Source organism: Eubalaena glacialis, chromosome 5 (genome assembly GCF_028564815.1).
Source record: "Eubalaena glacialis isolate mEubGla1 chromosome 5, mEubGla1.1.hap2.+ XY, whole genome shotgun sequence".
Lineage (NCBI taxonomy): Eukaryota > Metazoa > Chordata > Mammalia > Artiodactyla > Balaenidae > Eubalaena > Eubalaena glacialis.
In genome coordinates, this window is record NC_083720.1 from 142,888,029 (window position 1) to 142,913,587 (window position 25,559).

General features: G+C 36.0%; 1 protein-coding gene and 1 non-coding gene across 3 annotated transcripts in view; both read right to left on the minus strand.

The window, feature by feature from the left end:
- GRID2 (glutamate ionotropic receptor delta type subunit 2) overlaps window positions 1-25,559 on the minus strand; it is a 1,388,009-nt gene that overhangs the window by 1,121,512 nt on the left and 240,938 nt on the right. The gene's annotated exons all lie outside the window — the stretch shown is intronic.
- Window positions 3,891-3,997, minus strand: LOC133092839 (U6 spliceosomal RNA). The gene has a single exon (XR_009701190.1). It is a non-coding gene; the product is annotated as a U6 spliceosomal RNA (small nuclear RNA).

Genomic DNA, 25,559 nt, shown 5'->3' on the forward strand with positions numbered 1-25,559 from the left:
GACTGTGTGTTTGTCAGTGTATTGATTAAACATCCCAGTTCTAAGAGTAAACTGATTACAAATCCTGATTCTGGCATTTGTTAAGTATATGACCTTGAGCAAGGGATTCAAATTCTAAACTCCACATTCATCATCTGTAATATCTAATAGTAAAAATAATATCCATCTGTAAGGATTATTAACTGTATTAAATGATACTATGCCTGCGAAATGTAAGTAAATTGTGGTAACTAAATATGTCTCAATACATGCTAGTGTTTTCTTTTTTTAAATACTGTAATATAATCCAAACAAAGCTTAACATGTTCTATTATTTTCTTCATATTACAGTATTTAATTTAATCCTTAAAATAACTATGTGATATGTACACTACTACACACACATACAGTTTTTAAAATTAGGATTCCATGCAAGAAATATGCCTAAGGTTCCACAACAAGGGCCAGAGCTTTTGCCTCCTTACTCCAGCGTCCTTGCTTTACATCACTATGGGATACTGTCTTCCAGGATTGCACCCAAAAGACATAAAAGTGTTCTAACAGGGATTCTGACTTTACAGCATATCTGGAGTTTCTTTCCCATCTGGCCATGCATACTTTATTTGCATTCATTCTGACTCTTCCAGTTCTAAGCAAGCACACATTTTTAAATTATTTACTTTTTAATCATAAATCATTGGGACAATGTACTTTTTGTATTTTTGAATAAACCTAACGAAGACCCTGTTGACAAAAAGAGACATATACCTCAGGGTCAATAACATGATAAAGGAATAACTATATATGTACATATCCACATATACATCCATATACACATAATACATATTTCTTGACTATATTCATTAGTGTGTGAAAAAATAAAATTATGTGTATATAAAAATGACTTTTTTCCACATATAAATATAATACAGGTATTATACACACATATGAAAAGATAAACACACTATACATGCAGACACAAATATGCATATATATGTTTACACATACACACAAATACACATATATGTATAAACAGAAGCAGACACACTTTACATCTATCAATTTTGTTGATTTAATAATTCTGTAGCTGAAGCCCCAAGTCTTCTAGCGAAAGATAATTATGATATTAAACATGCATTATTAGAGTCAATTCATGATAAAGCAAGGATGAATCTATGTCCATTATTGACAAGTGTGGCAAGTTACTTTTGACCTCTCCACCCTATGTGGCTTCACCATGGGAAAGCAAGCAATGATTACTTTTTGCTAGAGAAGGCAGAGTGTCTAATAGGCTTACTGTGTCAGCTTGGCTTTCTCTTACCACTGCTCTTCTATGTTTGCATGGATTCATTGACTACTTTGACCAGCCTTTATAAATCCTTCCTTTACTTTTCCTATGTATTTGAATACCTGCCATGGCTAAGAACATGAGAAAAGGGTGAAGAAATTTTTTAAATTGATACATAAATTATTTCTTAATTACACTATTATATAGCTAATACCCAGACTATTAATATTTTATTGATGTAATCAACATATGTAATAGACATTAATTTCTGACCTATCCTGTCACCTGAATTAGAAATATACTTTATAAACTAATATTTAGGCAATAAATTTTAGATTTATCTTGATAATTTTAATTCACATTCATGAAGACTCATTTTAATTTGTGATAATATTTATGAGAATCTAAGTTAATCCTTACATTGAAATCTAATATTATCAGACTGGGATATAAAAATTTCTTTAGCAGCTTTTTAGGAAGTGTGATGTAAATGTGCTATAATTGGAGCTGAAATAACCAATTTGTTTTAAACCAGATAATCTAAATGTCTATTCGCAAAGAAGTGATGTATGTTTCTATAGAGATGTTTCAGCTTGTCATGGATTCTAAATGGGTCTTTTAGAAAAGTTTCTAATCAAACTTTTTTTTATAGCAGGTGATGTTATTGATTTCTGCTGAGTATTGCTAATACATTTTTATTGGAAGCATTTTACTATTACCTGACAGAACACTTAAAATTGCTTTAAACATTAAACCTGGCTTAATAAATGGCAGAAACCTGCTAAAATGATAAGAAATTAGTCATTTCTGTGCTGAATTAAGACATACTGAAAGCAAATGCACAAAAAAAGCAGTTCATCTTTCTGCAAACAGCAAAGAAGTACACAAAAGAAATGATTCATCTTACTGCACACAGGCAGCATAACCAAAGAACAGGAAATCCTAGCCAACATTTCAAATACACTTATTTATTTATTTACTTTTTCCTTCAGCTGTAAACTCTCATCTTAAATTTGGCTTTTTCCCACAAAAGTATTGTTAAATGAAGCATTTTGTATCAAACACAAGTATTCTGAAAACAACCTTGTAAGTTCCACATGAAGAATCTCAGGAAAGACAGTTCTTTCTTATGTCATGCACTTCCAATAGTATTGCAATGTCATCTCTTTATCCTTTGTATTAATACACACATATTGGCAGTCTAATTTAACATCAAATATCCTAGATTTACTTTTTGAAACTAAAGTTTCTCAAATGCAACATACATAGCTATATAGCTTACATGATGACACAGCGTCTATTTCTTTCCCAGCTATTTTTATTAGCACATTTTAACTGTCATTTTTATTTTATAACCTGGAGGTGAAAACCAGATCCAACTTATTGTCAAGATGAAATAATTCTTCCACCACTTACACACTCACACAGACACACACACACACACACACAGTGTTTGATCAACAAATTATACTCTATTTACACTTGGCATTGGCCAAACTGGAGGGAAGAATAACCAAGCAACAGGCAGAGAACAAACACCTCCTAAATATTCCCGTTAGACCAATTTTTAATTAGTCATTTCCATTATTTGGGACTGATGATCTGCTCCGTCCATGGAAGGGAAAAAAGGCATCACTTATCCTGACAAAAAGAGAGTGGCATATTCAGGTGAGTCTACATACAAGTCTTTTTTTTTTTTTTTTAACATCTGTATTGGAGTATAATTGCTTTACAATGGTGTGTTAGTTTCTGCTTTATAACAAGGTGAATCAGTTATACATATACATATATCCCCATATCTTTTCCCTCTTGCGTCTCCCTCCCTCCCATCCTCCGTATCCCACCTCTCTAGGTGGTCACAAAGCACTGAGCTGATCTCCCGGTGCTATGCAGCTGTTTCCTACTAGCTATCTATTTTACATTTAGTAGTGTATAGATGTCCATGCCACTCTCTCACTTTGTCCCAGCTTACCCTTCCCCCTTCCCGTGTCCTCAAGTCCATTCTCTAGTAGGTCTGCGTCTTTACTCCCTTCTTGCCCCTAGGTTCTTCATGACCATTTTTTTTTTTTTTATTCCATATATATGTGTTAGCATACGGTATTTGTTTTTCTCTTTCTGACTTACTTCACTCTGTATGGCAGACTCTAGGTCCATCCACCTCACTACAAATAACTCAATTTCGTTTCTTTTTATGGCTGAGTAATATTCCCTTGTATATATGTGCCACATCTTCATCCATTCATCTGTTGATGGACACTTAGGTTTCTTCCATGTCCTGGCTCTTGTAAATAGAGCTGCAATGAACACTGTGGTACATGACTCTTTTTGAATTATGGTTTTCTCAGGGTATATGCCCAGTAGTGGGATTGCTGGGTCGTATGGTAATTCTATTTTTAGTTTTTTAAGGAACCTCCATACTGTTCACCATAGTGGCTGTATCAATTTATATTCCAACCAACAGCGCAAGAGGGTTCCCTTTTCTCCACACCCTCTCCAGCATTTATTGTTTGTAGATTTTTTGATGATGGCCATTCTGACTGGTGTGAGATGACAGCTCATTGTAGTTTTGATTTGCATTACTCTAATGATTAATGACGTTGAACATTCTTTCACGTGTTTGTTGAAAAATATGGAACGCTTCACGAATTTGCGTGTCATCCTTGCGCAGGGGCCATGCTAATCTTCTCTGTATCGTTCCAATTTTAGTATATGTGCTGCTGAAGCGAGCACTACATACAAGATTTTAAATACAAAATATATCATCCTTGTCTACTTATGTCTTAGAAAGGAAGTAATTATAGTTTATAGTAGTATTAAAAACATGTTGAAGTTTTAATTTTTTAACTATTGTAAAGGGTCATACGTACAAGTTAATAAAACCATGTTCTAAAAATTCGCATTTGCAAATATGCCTGTTAAAAACAAACATTTGTAAGAAGTTACTAACCTGGGACTTCCCTGGTGGTGCAGTGATTAAGAATCCACCTGCCAATGCAGGGGACATGGGTTCGATCCCTGGTCCGGGAAGATCCCACGTGCTGCAGAACAACTAAGCCTGTGTGCCACAACTACTGAGCCTACGCTCTAGAGCCCGCAAGCCACAACTACTGAGCCCACACACTGCAACTACTGAAGCCCGCACATCTAGAGCCTGTGCTGCACAACAAGAGAAACCACCGCAATGAGAAGCCCGTGCACTGCAACAAAGTGTAGCCCCCGCTCGCCGCAACTAGAGAAAGCCTGTGCGCAGCAATGAAGACCCTACGCAGCCAAAACATACATTTTAAAAAATAAATAAAGAGGGGCTTCCCTGGTGGTGCAGTGGTTGAGAATCTGCCTGCCAATGCAGGGGACACGGGTTCAAGCCCTGGTCTGGGAAGATCCCACATGCCGCGGAGCAACTGGGCCCGTGAGCCACAACTACTGAGCCTGTGCGTCTGGAGCCTGTGCTCCGCAACAAGAGAGGCCGCGATAGTGAGAGGCCCGCGCACCGCGATGAAGAGTGGCCCCCGCTCGCCTCAACTAGAGAAAGCCCTCACACAGAAACAAAGACCCAACACAGCCAAAAATAAATAAATAAATAAATTTATAAAAAAGAAAGAAAGAAAGAAGTTACTAACCTGACCACATCCATAACTCTCAAAAACATTTTAAGCTTTTATACCTTCATGTCTTTATTCACGGTGTTGTCGCCACCATGGATATATGCCTTGTCTCCTTAGCAAAATATAATTTCCTGGGCTATAGAAACTATTTTTGTTAGAGTGTCTATAACAGAGCCTGAATATATTAGATACTCAAGAAACAGGAATAGTTTAAACTTTCCTTATATTAGTTAGGCATGATCTTGTAAAATAGGATACCTAAATTCAAATATAGGAATAAAAATGTAAGTTACAACTAATTCTAAATTAGAACAAAAGTAGAATTGCAAATGTACCTGTATGTGAATTTATTATCACAGGTATTATCATGACTCCCAAATTATTCAGCAAAGTATTAATCATATACTTGTATTTTTAGTTTGAATATTTAAATTCATCTTTATCTTATACATAAGATAAGAGGCAAGTAGAGGAAACATTGTTTAGCTGGGAAGGTAGTGAAAGAAAGAAAATGTCTTCACCTAGCTCAGAATTCCCTCTAAAAATATTGAGAAAGGTTTGGATACACATCTTGAAGTCTCACTGGAAAGAGACCCATACCTGTACAGAGGCTAACCTACTTTCTTTCTTTCCATACCACAATCTGTTAGTCTATGCCCACAGCTGTGCTTGCTTAACAAAAACTAAGGCAGAAGCTACATAAGCAAAACCACAGAATCAGCTTGAGCAGAAAGGTCCAAGAAGGTGACAGTCCACTGCCCTGAACTGGCTCCAGCCTGACCACCAGGGCAGCATCTGTACAGATGAGACCCAAAATGTCTGAAAGTTGCCTTTGCTTCATTACCATGTTAGGATCTCCTCTGAAAGGGAGGACTTGCACTTTGCTAGCACAATTAGTGTCCTGCACAAAAGAGCCCACAGGACTGTGCATGTTTTGGCTGTTTCTGGAACTTATTGCCACTTTCCCTGGGTTCTGATGGCACACCCACCTCTTAACCCTTAAAAGTTTCCCACTTCCCTTCCCCCAGAAGAAGGGGTCTTAGAGCTCTCCCTTCCCCATTCCTTGATCAAGGAATAAAGTTTCTGCTCTGCTTTGCCGAACCTTGTCTCATTCGATAGGCACAAGCAACACAGGGCAAGGGAAGGACCTAGTTGGGGTCCACCAGATCCAGCACTTCTATAACAAAAAGAATTTTTCCACATACAGAGTTGACAAAATTACTGGAAGGTCTGCATATCTCATTTTATAGAACTAACATACCAAATATCTTTTAAAATAAATAATTCTAAAAATTGAAAACAAGAAAGTATCAACACATGAACATTACCCTGCACAATCAATTTCTGCTTAAAACCTTATCATCTAGAGAGGCTTCAAGATGGCGGAAGAGTAAGACTCGGAGATCACCTTCCTCCCCACAGATACATCAGAAATACATCTACATGTGGAACAACTCCTACAGAACACCTCCTGAACGCTGGCAGAAGACCTCAGACCTCCCAAAAGGCAAGAAACTCCCCACGTACCTGGGTAGGGCAAAAGAAAAAAGAAAAAACAGAGACAAAGAATAGGGACGGGCCCTGCGCCAGTGGGAGGGAGCTGTGAAGGAGGAAAGGTTTCCACACACTAGGAGCCCCTTCGCGGGCGGAGACTGCGGGTGGCGGAGGGGGGAAGCTTCGGAGCCACGGAGGAGAGCGCAGCCACAGGGGTGCGGAGGGCAGAGCAGAGAGATTCCCGCACAGAGGATCGGTGCCAACCAGCACTCACCAGCCCGAGAGGCTTGTCTGCTCACCCGCCGGGGCGGGCGGGGCTGGGAGCTGAGGCTCGGGCTTCGGTCGGATCCCAGGGAGAGGACTGGGGTTGGCGGCGTGAACACAGCCTGAAGGGGTTAGCGCACCACAGCTAGCCGGGAGGGAGTCCGGGAAAAAGTCTGCAGCTGCCGAAGAGGCAAGAGACTTTTTCTTACCGCTTTGTGTCCTGGTGCGCGAGGAGAGGGGATTCAGAGTGCCGCTTAAAGGAGCTCCAGAGACGGGCGCGAGCCGCGGCTATCAGCGCAGACCACAGAGATGGGCATGAGACGCTAAGGCTGCTGCTGCCGCCACCAAGAAGCCTGTGTGCGAGCCCAGGTCATTCTCCACACCTCCCCTCCCAGGAGCCTGTGAAGCCCGCCACTGCAAGGGTCCCGTGATCCAGGGATAACTTCCCCGGGAGAACGCACAGCGCGCCTCAGGCTGGTGCAACGTCACGCCAGCCTCTGCCAACGCAGGCTCGCCCCGCCTCCTCCGTACCGCTCCCTCCCCCCGCCTGAGTGAGCCAGAGCCCCCGAATCAGCTGCTCCTTTAACCCCGTCCTGTGTGAGCGGGAACAGACGTCCTCAGGCGACCTACACGGAGAGGCGGGGCCAAATCCAAAGCTGAACCCCGGGAGCTGTGCGAACAAAGAAGAGAAAGGGAAATCTCTCCCAGCAGCCTCAGGAGCAGCGCATTAAAGCTCGACAATCAACTTGATGTACCTGCATCTGTGGAATACCTGAATAGACAACGAATCATCCCAAATTCAGGAGGTGGACTTTGGGAGCAAAGATATATTATTTATTCCCCTTTTTCTCTTTTTGTGAGCGTGTAGGTGTATGCTTCTGTGTGTGATTTTGTCTGTATAGCTTTGCTTTCACCATTTGTGCTAGGGTTCTGTCCGTCCGTTTTTGTTTTTTTTTACTTTAAAAAATTTTTTTCTTAATAATTATTTTTTATTTTAATACCTTTATTTTATTTTGTTTTACTTTATTTTATTTTATTTTATCCTCTTTCTTTCTTTCTTTCTATTTTTTCTCCCTTTTATTCTGAGCTGTGTGGATGAAAGGCTCTTGGTGCTCCAGCCGGGCATCAGGGCTGTGCCTCTGAGGTGGGAGAGCCAACTTCAAGACACTGGTACACAGGAGACCTCCCAGCTCCATGTAATATCAAATGGCAAAAATCTCCCAGGGATCTCCATCTCAATGCCAAGACCCAGCTTCACTCAACGACCAGCAAGCTACAGTGCTGGACATCCTATGCCAAACAACTAGCAAGAAAGGAACACAGCCTCATCCATTAGCAGAGAGGCTGCCTAAAATCATAATAAGGTCACAGACACCCCAAAACACACCACCAGAGGTGGACCTGCCCACCAGAAAGACAAGATCTAGCCTCATCCACCAGAACACAGGCACTAGTCCCCTCCACCAGGAAGCCTACACAACCCACTGAACCAACCTTAGCTACTGGGGACAGATACCAAAAACAACGGGAACTACGAACCTGCAGCCTGCGAAAAGGAGACCCCAAACACAGTAAGATAAGCAAAATGAGAAGACAGAAAAACACACAGCAGATGAAGGAGCAAGGTAAAAACACACCAGACCTAACAAATGAAGAGGAAATAGGCAGCCTACCTGAAAAAGAATTCAGAAAAATGATAGTAAACATGATCCAGAATCTTGGACATAGAATAGACAAAATGCAAGAAACATTTAACAAGGACCTAGAAGAACTAAAGAGGAACCAAGCAACAATGAAAAGCACAATAAATGAAATTAAAAATACTCTAGAAGGGATCAATAGCAGAATAACTGAGGCAGAAGAACGGGTAAGTGACCTGGAATATAAAATAGTGGAAATAACTACTGCAGAGCAGAATAAAGAAAAAAGAATGAAAAGAACTGAGGACAGTCTCAGAGACCTCTGGGACAACAATAAACGCACCAACATTAGAATTATAGGGGTCCCAGAAGAAGAAGAGAAAAAGAAAGAGACTGAGAAAATATTTGAAGAGATTATAGTTGAAAACTTCCCTAATATGGGAAAGGAAATAGTTAATCAAGTCCTGGAAGCACAGAGAGTCCCATACAGGATAAATCCAAGGAGAAACACGCCAAGACACATATTAATCAAACTATCAAAAATTAAATACAAAGAAAACATATTAAAAGCAGCAAGGGAAAAACAACAAATAACACACAAGGGAATCCCCATCAGGTTAACAGCTGATCTTTCAGCAGAAACTCTGCAAGACAGAAGGGAGTGGCAGGACATATTTAAAGTGATGAAGGAGAAAAACCTACAACCAAGATTACTCTACCCAGTAAGGATCTCATTCATATTTGATAGAGAAATTAAAACCTTTACAGACTAGCAAAAGCTGAGAGTTCAGCACCACCAAACCAGCTTTACAACAAATGCTAAAGGAACTTCTCTAGGCAGGAAACACTAGAGAAGGAAAAGACCTACAATAACAAACCCAAAACAATTAAGAAAATGGGAATAGGAACATACATATCGAAAAATTACCTTAAATGTAAATGGATTAAATGCTCCCACCAAAAGACACAGCCTCGCTGAATGGATACAAAAACAAGACCCGTATATATGCTGTCTACAAGAGACCCACTTCAGACCTAGGGACACATACAGACTGAAAGTGAGGGGATGGAAAAAGATATTCCATGCAAATGGAAATCAAAAGAAAGCTGGAGTAGCAAATCTCATATCAGACAAAATAGACTTTAAAATAAAGGCTATTACAAGAGACAAAGAAGGACACTACATAATGATCAAGGGATCAATCCAAGAAGAAGATATAACAATTGTAAATATTTATGCACCCAACATAGGAGCACCACAATACATAAGGCAAATACTAACAGCCATAAAAGGGGAAATCGACAGTAACACAATCATCGTAGGGGACTTTAACACCCCACTTTCACCAATGGAAAGATCATCCAAAATGAAAATAAATAAGGAAACACAAGCTTTAAATGATACATTAAACAACATGGACTTAATTGATATTTATAGGACATTCCACCCAAAAACAACAGAATACACATTCTTCTCAAGTGCTCATGGAACATTCTCCAGGATAGATCATATCTTGGGTCACAGATCAAGCCTTGGCAAATTTAAGAAAATTGAAATTGTATCAAGTAACTTTTCTGACCACAACGCTATGAGACTAGATATCAATTACAGGAAAAGATCTGTAAAAAATACAAACACATGGAGGCTAATCAATACACTACTTAATAACCAAGTGATCACTGAAGAAATCAAAGAGGAAATCAAAAAATACCTAGAAACAAACAACAATGGAGACACGAGGACCCAAAACCTATGGGATGCAGCAAAAGCAGTTCTAAGAGGGAAGTTTATAGCAATACAATCCTACCTTAAGAAACAGGAAACATCTCAAATAAACAACCTAAGCTTGCACCTTAAAGCAATTAGAGAAAGAAGAACAAAAAAAACCCCAAAGTTAGCAGAAGGAAAGAAATCATAAAGATCAGATCAGAAATAAATGAAAAAGAAATGAAGGAAATGATAGCAAAGATCAATACAACTAAAAGCTGGTTCTTTGAGAAGATAAACAAAATTGATAAACCATTAGCCAGACTCATCAAGAAAAAAAGGGAGAAGACTCAAATCAATAGAATTAGAAATGAAAAAGGAGAAGTAACAACTGACACTGCAGAAATACAAAGGATCATGAGAGATTACTACAAGCAACTCTATGCCAATAAAATGGACAACCTGTAAGAAATGGACAAATTCTTAGAAATGCACAACCTGCCGAGACTGAACCAGGAAGAAATAGAAAATATGAACAGACCAATCACAAGCACTGAAATTGAAACTGTGATTAAAAATCTTCCAACAAACAAAAGCCCAGGACCAGATGGCTTCACAGGCGAATTCTATCAAACATTTAGAGAAGAGCTAACACCTGTCCTTCTCAAACTCTTCCAAAATATAGCAGAGGGAGGAACACTCCCAAACTCATTCTACAAGGCCACCATCACCCTGATACCAAAACCAAACAAAGATGTCACAAAGAAAGAAAACTACAGGCCAATATCACTGATGAACACAGATGCAAAAATTCTCAACAAAACACTAGCAAACAGAATCTAACAGTACATCAAAAGGATCATACACCATGATCAAGTGGGGTTTATTCCAAGAATGCAAGGATTCTTCAATATATGCAAATCAATCAATGTGATACACCCTATTAACAAATTGAAGGAGAAAAACCATATGATCATCTCAATCGATGCAGAGAAAGCTTTCAACAAAATTCAACACCCATTTATGATAAAAATCCTCCAGAAAGTAGGCATAGAGGGAACTTTCCTCAACATAATAAAGGTCATATATGACAAACCCACAGCCAACAGCTGCATAGCACAGGGAGATCAACTCGGTGCTTTGTGACCACCTAGAGGGGTGGGATAGGGAGGGTGGGAGGGAGGAAGACGCAAGAGGGAAGAGAGATGGGAACATATGTATATGTATAACTGATTCACTTTGTTATAAGGCAGAAACTAACACACCATTGTAAAGCAATTATACTCCAATAAAGATGTTTAAAAAAAAAAAAAAACCTTATCATGTAAAAGGACATGTATGAAACAATTGCCCAAAAACATATGATCAGATTTCAGAGCCGCAAATAAAATCAAAGTAACTAGTCTTTTTTATTCTCAGAGTTCAAACTCTTTACTTATTTAATTTTGCCTAATATATATAAATTCTCTATGATACATAGTTTTAAAAAGAATAAACTTTTCAAAGGTACTACATGCATTGAATCTTAAACTTTCTTTGAAGCAACAGAGTTGATTCTCTTGGTCTCTCTCTGTGCATTTTTTCCTCTTCTCTTTTTTCCTCTTTCCTTCTATGCGTTTATGCATCCACTTATTCATGCACCCATCCATTCATCCACCCAGTCAACCTTCCCTCAACACAGGGATAATCATCAAAGCCAGCCATTTTGTTTCTTCACAAATGATTTGCTGACAGGACAGCCGAAATCCATTACATCTTGCATCAGACCATAACAGAATTAAGATGCCTTCATAAGATGATAACAGAAAGAGCAATTGTGGATTTCATAGACTCATAGCTGAAAGAAATTTTAAGGATGGTATACAAAAAGTTTCTCATTTTTCAGAAATTTTAGTGAAAAGATTTTAAGTAATTTAACCAAAATTACACAGCCAAGAGTTAGAAGGGTGGAGTAAGAATTTAGGTTTTCTGGTTTCAAGTTTGGAACTATTTCTTCCATATAATGCTTTTTTTTTTTCTTCATTTCAAGCACTTACTCCATGTATGTGCATATATATATTACATATATAAATATATAATCCATTATGTCATTCATGTATACATATGTGTGACAATAACTAGTACTACTAAATATATTAGATATATATATTCAATAACTAGTAATACTAGAGAATATATATATATACAGACACATACATATATATTTGATAATGAGTACTAGTCTGGTAATTAGCCTAACAAATTCATTTACTTTACGCCATGAAGTATTTAAAATTGAAGAATTATAGTAAAAACCTGAACATAAGAGTTTTCACATAAAAGTTATTCTCTTTTGCCTTAGAAGTTTCAGCAATTTCACTTTGGAGGTTAAATTTTTTTCAAAAGGCACAAGTCTCTGCTTTGAGACAATTTATTGGTCACAGCAGAATTACAGTCCTGCAGAGCTGTTCAGAATTGTTAAGTCATCACATATTCTCACTGTTTTAGATGCTACTATTCAAAAGTAGGTTTATAAATTTAATTCTAACAGTGCACTGTGCATACACATTAGTTTCACTGTGCACAGGTATCCAAATCAAGAGAACTGTAATGTTTTTGGATCTACTTATGATATTCCCACTAATGTCAGTGGAAATTGTGCAAATAATTCAAAAGGAGGACAAGTAATAAAGACATTATAAATATTATAAAAAAACAGATTTCTCCTTGATTTCACCCTTCACAAGAAGAAAAAAGGTTGAACAAGTTCAATACTACTAGACAGCAGGAAAATTTAGCAGAATTGTGACCAAATGAACTTAGCATTTTCTATATCATTTGGCATCTTCATCTGAGCATACAGACTAGCTACTATTTCAGTGGGGATATTATTAAAATGAAGGTATCGCGTATATATGTGTGTGTTTATGCATGTGTGAATGTGTGTGTGAATATATATATAAAATCTGCCTAGATGATATTAATTACATTGAGATATCCTCCATGAATTAATTCTGTATAACAAGTATTTCCAGCAGTCTCTTCTCATTCAGTAGAAATTTTCTGAATATGTTCTACATTAATTTCTTCATAGACAGGAAGTAGGGTTTTTGGAATTCTATTTTTCCTTTCATTCAGAGGTATATTTTCCTCAGTTCACCTTATCTAACCCTTCATGAGCACTCTGACTAAGGAAATAAATCAAAATAATAACTCTAATTGTTGAAAGGTTGTGCTGGCTATACACCAAAGTCATGGCAATTAGCAAATATTATTCTGAATTATAGATAATATGTTGTGTTACTCTCAAGTTTATAATAATTGAAATAATAATGAAAGTAATTAACATTTATTAGTAATAAGCATTGTAATAAGTAGTTCACTGGCATTATATCATTTAGTATTGATGAAAACCCTTTGATGGAAATGAGGCTCAGGGCAAGTAACTTTCCCAAGACCTAAAGCTAGTAATGACTGTGGCAGAATTTACAGCTCTCACTTTCAAGGCAAACTCCCTAAGATATCTATAAGCTTAATATATGACAATATATTTATTATAATAAATTTCTATATTACCAAGTGATATGTATATTTTTATTTTCATAATTACCAAAATTTTATGTGTATATTAAAACTCTCAAATAGTTTTTAATCTAGTTTACAAAAGTTTTTCAATAATATTTTTGCATATTTTTTGTAGATACAATATTTATCCCAATAAATTAAACTATACTATTTAAAGAGTAGTTTAACTCAAGAATTTACACATTTTTTCCCAAACTTTAAATCTGCTTTTGGGATAATTATCTACCATATACAACGAACCAAGTTGAAATAAATTTTCTAAGCATGTTAAATGACAGTTTTTGCATTAACTTTAGAATACTATTGAGTTCCAATAACATATGCACTTTGATATATTCTTAAATTCAGGGTTCAGAACAAATCTCTATCTAGCCTTTCATTTTTTTAAGACCTTAGAATTTTTTCTATTTTAGTGACTAGTGATCCTAATAGAACGACAATGCCAGAGTCATTGACTTTATATATTAAAGACCTTTACTAATTTACCTAGGTCTGTAATATTAAAACTGTGACCAGGTATAGAAACTAACTGGTTCATTATCTCCCAGTGTCTACTGCTTACTTAGCATTTTGTTCTCAGAGTTCAAAGTACATTATACTATTAACTCCCAATTCACCCACCATAATTATCTACTTTACAGACAACCATCATTTTGTTTTAAATATAGATAATCAAGTTCAAAGAGGATATTGCTGAGATCACAGACAGAATTATTTATGATTAGTATAGAAAGATATAACTGGAAGGAGATAAAACTCCACACAGATAATTTAAATGATTCTACGTTAATATTTGAAAGCATATTGTAATATAAGACATATTTTTATATTGCAGATACCTTTAAATCCTCAATTTCCCTCAATATATTATAATAAGAGTGACTTAAAATGAGAAGGGCAAATCATAGACCAAGTAGATAAATTTTCAGTGACTATCTCTACCATTTCAGGGGAGGGCATTTATGTTGGAATGTGACATGCCATCACAATGTGAGCTAAGTCAAACTCATGAAGGGATTCTTCATTGTAACACAAGGCCTTTTTCTCAGCCTAACTCTCCAATGACATTTGAATTCACATTTCATTTGGAATTCTCGTAAAGTTACCCAGAAACCCAAAGCACATTTAAACTGATAGTACCGCCACCTAAACATCTGACTTTGCTGTATGTTTTCCAAAAGTCTGTGGGAGAAAAGAAAATGAACATTGCTTAAGGGACAGATAATCTGACTTTTCCACGTGGAGCATAATAGGAGGCTAATCTTTAAAACAATCATTTTATGCTGGAACATAGATCCTCTCTGAATAGCTTATACATATTTTTATATAAATTTGGTCTTTGGGGAATAGAGATTCCAAATCAGTTCTTCTAATAAGAATTATTTGTACTTTTTAAAGATATTGAAAGATCAATAATCTGGATTTTTCTTAATAAAAATGGCACTATTTACAGAAATTCTGGGCAGATGATGAAGTAGGAAGCATCAGGAATCTGTTTCCCTACCTAGACAACAATTGGAGGGTTAGATTCTATCTGACAAAACTATTTTGGAACTCTAGAATATATTGAAAGATTGCAACTTCCAGAGGAAGACTTAGAGTGTGAACTGCAGTTAATTTCAGTCAATGTCAGGCCTTACCACAGTACCAGCCACCCATCCTCCACCCCTCAGTTATGTAGCTGGCAGCTGCAAGCCATTTCAGGAGCACCTAACATACAGCTTGTGGGCAAAATGGACTCTGTCCTCCAAATTTTCAGGGATCTGTGCTCTGATGACTGATTGCTACTTCTGATATTAGAGGTGTAGAAAAAGAGGCTGGCAGCCATTTTTTTGTCCAGTCAAAATTAGAAATTTTTATTTTTTTATTTTTCAATTTAAAAAAAAAATTTTATTTTATATTGGCAGTCATTGTTCTTGCACCTCCCTCCCTAAGATAGGACAATGGAAATTATTAAGTCTGAAGAACAGATAGAAAAAAGATTGAAGAAAAGTGAACAGAGTTTAAAGGCCTGTGAGTATCTCAGGAGAAGAGAGAAAGAAAGGATCAGAAAGAATATTTGAAGAAATAATGGCAGAAAATTTCCCAAACTTGATGAAAGAAATGAATATAAATACCCAAGAAGATTAGTATATGAACATTCAAGTAAGATGAACTCAAAGAAACCCACACTGAGACACATCATAATCAAACTGTCTAAAGTCAAAGAGAGAATCTTCAAGGCTGCAAGAGAAAAGGCACTTGTCATATACAAGGGATCCTCAATACGATTACCAGCAAATTTCTCAGAGATTATGGAGGCCAGAAGGCAGTGGGTGAAATTAAGGGAGAAATTAAGATACGACCAGATAAATAAAAGTTGAGGTTATTCATTATCATTAGGCCTGCTCTGCAAGAAATGCTAAAGGGAGTCCTGCAGGTTGAAATAAAAGGACACTAGCTAGTAACTTGAAGCCACATGAAGAAATAAAGATGTCAGTAAAGGTAAATACTTAGGCAATTATAAATAAAAATATTTAGGTAAATACTTACCAATTATAAAGGTAAATACTTAGGCAATTATAAATACTTAGGCAATTATAAATACTTAGGCAATTATAAAAGTCAGTTTTATTATAATGACGGTTACTCCATTTTTTTCTACATGATTTAAGACACTGATATTTTATTTAAAAGACAATCATTAATCTAAAAGCTAGTATTATTGATTGTAACTTTGGTTTGTAATTGCACATTTTTATTTTCCACATAATTTAAGAGACTAATACATTTAAATAATCATTAGTTTATATTTTGGGGCACACAATGTATATGGATATAATTTTGTGTCATTAGCAACTGAATGGACTGAGGTTGAAGGTGTAAGGAGCAGAGTTTTTGTATGTTATTGAAGTTAAATTGGTATAAACTCAAATTAGAATGTTATAACTTTAGAATATTAAATGTAATCCCCATGCTTACGACAAAGGAAATAGTTATGGAATATATACAAATGGAAATGAGAAAGGAATTTAAATGTTTCACTCCAAAAAACCAATTAAGCAAAAGAGAAAACAGTAATCCAGGAAATGAGAGATAATGAAGGTATAAGACATATGGAAAACAAATAGCAAAATGACAAAATTCCCTTTTTATCAGTAATTACTTTAAGTGTAAATGAAGTAAACTCTCGAATCAAAAGACAGAGTTTGGCAGAATAGCTATAAAAAAACATGATCCAAGTATATACTGTCTACAAGAGATTCACTTCAGGAGAAAATATTTGTAAATCATGTTTCTGATGTGAGATTAATATCCAGATATATGGGGCTTCCCTGGTGGCGCAGTGGTTGAGAATCTGCCTGCCAATGCAGGGGACACGGGTTCGAGCCCTGGTCTGGGAAGATCCCACATGCCGCGGAGCAACCAGGCCCGTGAGCCACAACTACCGAGCCTGCGCGTCTGGAGCCTGTGCTCCGCAACGAGAGGCCACGATAGTGAGAGGCCCGCACATCGCAATGAAGAGTGGCCCCCGCTTGCCGCAACTAGAGAAAGCCCTCGCACAGAAACGAAGACCGAACACAGCCAAAAGTAAATAATAAATAAATTTAAAAAAAAAAATCCAGATATATGGGTAACTCCTAAAACTCAACAAAAGAACAACTGGATTCAAAAATGGGCAAAGAACTTGAATAGACACTTCTCCAAAGAAGATATATAAGTGGTCAATAAGTACATGAAAAGACCCTTAACATTACTAACCATTAGGAAAATGCAGATAAAACAATGAGGTAACACCTCATACTCATTAAGATGGCTACTAAAAAAACCAAACGAACATAAAATAACAAGTGTTGGCAAGATGTAGAGAAATTGGAACCCTTGAGTACCACTGGTGGGAATGTAAAATGGTACATCTGCTTTGAAAAACAGCATGGCAGTTCTCAAAAAATTAAACATAGAATTATCATGTGAACCAGCAATTCGATCTGTGTATATACTCCCCCAAACTGAAAGAAGGGTCTTGAAGAGACATTTGTACACCCATTCTCACAGCAGCATTATTCTCAATAGCTAACGTATGCAAGCAACCTAAGTGTTCACTGATGGATGAATGGATAAGCAAAATGTAGTAAATACATACAATGGAATATTTTTCATTCTTAAGAGGGAAGAAGAAGCTGATATACGCCACAACATGAATGAACCTTGAAGACATTATGCTAAATGAAATAAGCCAGTCATAATAAGACAAAAACTATATGAATCCACTTATACAAAGTACTTAAAGTAGTCAAAATCATAGAGACAGAAAGGAGAATGGTTGTGTCCTGAGGCTGGAAGGAGAGGGGAATAGGGAGTGACTGTTTAATGGGTACAGAGTTTCCATTTTACAAGATGAAAAGAGTTTTGAAAATGGATGGTGGTGATGGTAGCACAACATTATGAATATATTTAACATTATCAAATTGTATACTTAATAATGGGAGAGATGGTAAAGTTTGTTATGTGTATGTTACCATTATATTAAAAAATTAGAAAATGACACTGTTTAATTCTTTAATTTTTAAGTATTTTTATATTGACTCTGTGAAGTTATCCAGAGCTTTATATCCTGTGTTTTAGTCCCTTTCCCCATATCACACATTTAATTGAAGCAATATCCTATTATTACAAACTTAAATGGTATGAGAAGAACAGAAATAACTGGTTTATGAAAAGAGACTTTTTAACACAGCAGAGCAATTCAAACTCTTCCCAAACTGAAATGATGCACATTAAAAAAAAAAGATAAGAAGGTAGCTTCTTGAAAAGTACATTCACTGAAAAGACTTGCAGATATTTTTAGAAATGGAACAGATTCAACTTTTTTTCCTCCTGTAACAATTCACTGGATTCTTTTATTACTACCTTCAATTACCATTAAAAAAATGTGAGAACTGATATATGGTACTATAATTAAAATCACAGGTGAAAGAAATACCTGTATGAAAAACTATATATAATGTGAATGCTATGCATGCTCTTCAAATATTCAAACATACTTTGCACACAAATAACTTAGTTTAGCCCATTTTCTACAAAGTAAAAATTCTAATTTTATGCTTAAGACAAAAATTCACTCTGCTTCTACATTTTAAAAAAATCATTTTACCAATCTGAGTAAACTTAACTAGGTAAGTCATTTGAAATTAAGCACTTCAGAACTATAAAATATGGTCTTCATTTCTAAAGAAAATGAATGCATCCTGTGGCATATTTCAGGTAGCAAAAACGTACTCTCCTAATATAAATTTCACACCTCATGGTTTCATTATCTCTGAATCCACCTGTAAAAATTTTATCTTCTTTATTACATAAGCACTTTTAACAAGCAAAACCAAAGATTTTACAGAAATCTACTGAAAAAAATTTTCCGACATGTCCTATTTTATGCTGTTTCATATACTGAATAAGCAACTAATGTTAGGGAGCTGCATAAAGATATTGCTAGGGGGTTGCCCTATAAAATATCTTAAAAACAGTGAGAAAACAATGGTTCTATTATAACTGTAGACTAGACAGCAGTGAATGAGATATGAGTTTCCTTATAAGGATGGCAATATTTTTAGGTATTTATTAGATGTAATGGTTGCAAAATGTACCCAATTTCTTTCAGCTACCAGGATCTGTATCACAGTCATTGACTATCTGTAAGTCAAAAACTTATGAAAATTCAACTTTCAAGTCCTATTTTTAGTAATCACTTGCTAGATAATCTTACAGTAAATCTTACAAAAATGGCCAAAGTTGTGTATGCTTGCCACTGTTAGTTCTATTTGTAAGAAAAAAGCAACAATATTTCTAAACTTTGAAATTCCTGTTAGGTAGCTCCCTTCATCCTGATTTTATAGGTGAAGAGACTGAGAATCAGAAGAGTTAGGTGAATTACCAATCACATAGCTAGAAATAAATGAGCTAGAACTTGAATCTAGAGCTTCTGGGTTCCAAAATCTATAGTTCTTATACTAATAAACTGTATCTATGTTAAAAGTTTAGTCCATTCCTGAGCCAAAAATATTCTGCTTTCAGAATAAGATGTGCTCAAAGAAGAGACAACAATGAATGCCTTCAAACTATCCTTAATTTACCTCTTCGAACAGTTTCACTCAATGACATGGTATGTAGTATTCCTCTTTTGAAGAAAAAAAAAAAGCAGCTGTATATGTTCTGTTTCAGATGTCTACTAAAATTGAAGTGGAGATGTTAGGTTGGCAAATGAATATGTGGAAATGAAGCTTAAGAGAAAGAGGTCTGAGTAGGACACATACATTTGAAAGTCATCAACATACCTTTGGGGATTAAAGACCTAAGACTGGACATGATCATATAAGGAAATATCATAAATGGAGAAAAGAGAGACCCAAACATATCCCAGAAGCAATCCAGTCTTAATTAGAAGAAGAAAAGTAATCCAGGATGGATTAGAAGGTACAACGATTGATCCAGGGGAAATATCAACTAAGAAAAGCATTAAAAGAAGCAAAAAGGAAAAGTTTTTCAAATAATTGGGAATGGCCAAATATATGAAATGCTACTCAGAAAATTGAGGACAGATAAATATCCTTGTCCTGTGTTTGATAACATGGACATTGTTCATTATTTTAATAAAACCTACTTCAATGGAACTAGTGGGAGTGGAAGCCAAATTAAAATGGGTTAAAGAGTGAACAGGAAGTAAGGAAGTAGAGACAGAGTTTCAATACACATCTAGAGAATTAACTTGGCATAAGGGTCCTGTATTTATCTCTCTCTCTCACTAAGCTGGAAGCCCTCCCAAAACAGGGCTAATGTTTAACTTTTCATCAAAGTTAATAGTCCCCACTGGCTGGCACAGTGTCTTTCATGTAATAGACCCTCAGTATTTCTTTGTTGAACCGTAGTGGTAGAACCAGAATTCTGAAACTTAGCGAATAACTCAATCAGTGATAGAGCTTTTAAAAATCAAACCATCCTTTCCAGATATACTGAATCAGAATCTCTGTTGTTAGGAGCTGAAATTCCATTGCCATTTTCTAGCTTCTTTTATAGTTACGTTTGGTCAAAAGAATGTGATGAGACGTGGGATATATGCCGTTTCCAGTACAAGACGTTCGTTAAGAACCAAGTGTTTGCATGGTCTTTGTCTCCTGATGTCTGTATGCACATGAGATCCTCTAGGACAATGAATCCAAAAGCTGCAAAAATCCTGGATCCCTATGTGAAGACATTTTTCTAACCACCCAAAATATATTACCCTAAGAGTAATCACCTAGGTAATACATGACCCTAAGAATAATTACCTATGAGAATCCTGGTTCTCAAAGAATGGCCCCTAGAAAAGCAGCATCACTGTCATCTATGAACTGGAGTGGGGATTAGCAATCTGTTTTCAACAAACTCTCCTGGTGACTCTAATGCATGGTGAAGTTTAAGAACCATTGGTATAAAAGGATACACTTTGTTGAGGCTTACATCTATGTTATTGCCCTATATTCTCTACAAAAGGAGGACGTAATGAACCACAGACTGTTTCATTCAGTCTGAATTTTTAGTTTTAATTCCTTTAATCCTATTGATGCTTCCTAAGGCTATTTAATGCTGATATTGTAAGCTCAGTTTTCCCAAAAAGGGCTATTAAAAGAAAAGTGAAAGATCCAGCACTTCTGGAGAGTGATTATCATCTATTAACGGACTCAGCTTTCATTAAGATCTGCTCTGCAATTGTTTTCTCTACGGTCTCTACTTATAGCTAAAAAACCTTGAATTTTTATGTTTCCACTTACTTTTACTTTGTCTCATTTTCAGCCGTATCTTCCTTGGTGCTGCTGAACATTCTGAAGAAGTTCCTTTCGCCAAGGTTCCCTTAGAATTAGAGAGCAACACCTGATGTCTTGTCAGTCTGAGACGGCACCTAACCTCTTAAACAAGTCACATTTATATGATCAATAAGTTACTTATCAAAGGTTGAAAACCTGAAGAATTAGAAGTGGTAATTTTTAATGTCTCTTTTGGTCATAATTCTATAACTTGTATATTTAATCTATGTGAGTTTATAGATGTACTGAATACACTTTTTTTTAAAGGTGTCTAATTTTAATATAAGGAAACTTTTTCTTCTTATTAAATTGTCCAAAAATGTCATGTGCTTCCTCTTGCAGTTAGGTATTATTTACAGAGGCTGGAAAACGTCAGAAATTACATATTATAAAAAGATAGTGTAGGTAAGTTTAATAGCCCCTGAAAGTCTGAAATATTTGCTTCTCAAATTGTATTTCAAAACAATTTTATGCTTCAAGGTTCTGACAAGATGACAAACTAGTAAAGGCTTCCCTCCACCAAATCAAATAAACAGAAACTTCAGAAGGTAAAGGGAGCCATATCGAAGGAACCAACATAAAAACTCTGAGAAAACCTGGGGGAGACCAAAAGTGGTTGTAAAAGGTAGCTGGAATGTCACAGGCAGCCAGGAATGGTAGGCATATCAACAGATCTGTAGAATAGTCAAAAAATCCTTCCAGGGGGTTATAGAGGCCTCTGGAATTGGATCCTTTGTTAAATTTCAGATCTCAGACCCTAGTATTCAGACCCTTGCTCATTAACATCCAGTTACCCCAACCTCCCTAATGTTCCTAGAACACACAACACATGTTCCTATGTCAGAGATCTTGATCTTGTTCTTTCTTCTGCTTGCAAGGCTCTGCCCTTTAGACAAACACATGGCTGGTTTTCTCAACCTCTTTGGGTCTTTTCTCAAATGATACCTTCATAGTGAGACCTTCCTTGATCACCCTATTTAAAATTGGAGCCTCTGTCTCCACTCCCTTTCCTCCTTCCTTCATTCATTTTTTTAGCATCATACATATCACCATATGACAGATTACATATCTTAACTATTTAGTTATTGTTTATGTTCTTCCCATCTCTAGAATACAGGTTCCATGAGGCAAGGGAGTTTGTTTTCTATATTCATAAAAAATAATCAGTACAAAGAAAAGTGCTTGTTGCATATTAGGCAATAAATAACAGTGTGTTCAATAAATCAAATTTGATTATAGGATTGAATATTTTAAAAGGTATCACCAATCATATTAACAGTGTAATAATATTTGTGCAAAATATAATGTTGTGTCAACATATAAGCTCTTGAGTCAAAATTGTTGTTCAGAGATCCACACTTCAGCTTTATTTGCCTTGGACTTCACCTTGTAGATAGCTTTCATAAAGCAGTGAAAATTTGAAAAGAATGTTCTAAGAGGTTTCATGCTCTAGAGTCCCATTTCCCAATAAAACTTTGCTTTATTTATCTAAATGTAATTAGAAATTTATTTGTGTAAATACTTAACAAATCCCAAAGATCCTTCTTAAATTAAGATATAACAAATATAGCTACAGAAATAATCATAGTTCAGTAATGCTTAATAAATTTTCAAATATGCTATGAATCCAAGCGAGCATGTTTTTCTGTAGAACCTGCAAATACAAGTTTAGCACCTTTTGTAGATATACATTAGTTAAACCTGGAAACCTATCAGAATATAATCTGATGGGAAAGAGCTCCTGAAAGTTATCTAATTTGGAAATAAGGAATCCCAGCCAGTTTGTAGATAAACCATTTATATGCAGTAGGAAACAGGACATATTCTATAATTTGAGAAAATAAATATATATATTTTTTGAAGGTAAATGTACCAGATAGAATTACAAAGGAATAAAAAAAAGAAGAAATAATATCATTACATAGTTTACTAATGCCTATTGGAGGCTATTTGATCCTACAGCTTTTTGGTGATATTTGAGGCATTTTGTAAACAAATTAATGTCAGCATACTATGTGTAGCATATATGAATTAGTGAACAGCCAAATACATATGTGATCATTTTTAACTTTTAAAGGGGTAACTACTTACAAGAAAGGACACTTGCTAAATAAGAGATTCTGGCAGGTAACTAATGGGAAGTGCAATGTTAATCAAGAGTAAAATAAATCTCTAGACTGAGCAGCACTTTAGAGACAGGGATATGAAAATCAACAGCTTTTAATAGCAAGTTTCCATACCCAACCACTGCAGTGTAGCCATTCACAAGTGAGCACCAACATGACACAAGACTGCTCATACTTTGGATGAAACTGTGTAACATGCGCCAGAAAAATGTGCTGTCTTTGGCACATTTCAGCCTCATGGATCACCATGTTCTTATAGGGTTTCTTCCAATTATTTGTCATTAGCATGAACAGAAACAGGATCTTTACTGTTCCTGTATACAGATTAAGTTGGTTATCACTCTTTAATTATAGTGTAATTTCTTCACCTATTCTGTAGAAAAATATCTCAATGTACAGTAAAGATCATGGAGAGGCAAGGAAGTTGCTCTACATGTTGTTTGCAAAAGAGAGAAACTTTCTGTAGCTTTTCTGCCATTGTGAAGGAGGCATGCCAGCTGTTGAAAGGAGGATGAATAGATCCAGTCAGGCCTAACATGTATCCTATTGTCCGAAACTGTGTTCATTGGATATGCTGTCAACAAATTTTCTGGTCCCCCTTTTCCGTTGTTGGCAAACTTTATTTTATTCCTCTAAATACAATTAGAGAGTTACATGCTATGCAGAATAATTACTCTAGATTCATTTTGCATCTTGGAGAAAGTGAAATTTCTCTATACTGAATTGAATGGTAGTATGAACTTTCTGGCTTTTTTTCTATGTATGGAAATCATGACATTTTGAGATGCTGCCCCTTGAATAACTTTTACTTTCATTTTTACATGCACATACCCCCCTAAAGCAATTTGAAGAGTAATTGTTTTACACACACGCATACACACACATATATAAATAATTTGATTTTAATAATATTCCAAAGAAATTTATAGGATGTCACTCAAGCGCAATAGTTCAAGAAACAACTGATGTCAAACCGCTTTTTTCATTTTCCTTTTAGAGAGAACACTTTCATTTTTGATTATAAAAGTAAATTATCTGTTAATTCGTTACTGCTTAAAAAATTATTGAGTAATTATGCTATACAGCTATTCACTTCAGAAGTTAATATATCTGGCACTTTACCAGAATGTACTATAGACATGCCATTTTCATAGGTATACGGAATATTTAGACCAGATAACATATACTAAATAAATGCAAGTTCCCAAGTTTTTCCTCCCCTCCAATTCCTCAGAAAAACTAATTTATTTTAAATAAATGAAAATATCTCAAGTAAAGAACGGTCAAGTTAGAAAACTCCGTGTATTAACTGGCAACATACAATACAACATGCAATATTACACTTAGCTTGGTTATTAGTGTAAACTTTATAAAAGGTGACATATAACAAAATACTATAAAATACTGTACTTAGATTTCAAATCCCTGTTCTACATTGGACAAATTAACTTTTTTATTTTTTTGATCCTCAGTGTGGCAGAATTCTTAGACGTGCCACCCCGCCAAGGTTCCTGGCCCCTAGTGTACATCTAACTTCTCCCAGTTATTCAAATACTAACCTGGGGTTTCCGTGAAGGGATCTTTCAGGTGTAATTAAGGTCCTGAATCCATTTAGTTTATATATTACTCACACCTTACTGAGGCAGAAAAGTTGATAAACCTACCAGCTCTTGAAGGATACCAAAAACAAGTAGTGGTGGGAAAAGTGCTCCCACTCATGAGCAAAGAGAACTCATTCCACTTCTTTATAGCTTCTCATTTTCAGAACTTTCCAAAAGCTTAACTAAAGCACATAATCCCAACAAAGTTACTCTTCTTCATCATTAAACTAGAAAGGTGTGTGTTTGGCGGGGGGAAGGGGGGAGGTTATGATGGTGAAATTACAATTTTATCCTTTACAAAACCACTCGGATAGCTCTTATTCCACAGGCACTGGCATTCATGAGGCAGTCTCAAAGTCATGGGAAAACAATAGTATCAAATGCACAATTCTCTGTGCTGAAGAACAGAATTGGCCTGGATAAGTCAGAACTATAAATATTATGCTCACTTACCTATAACTGACAAATATAAG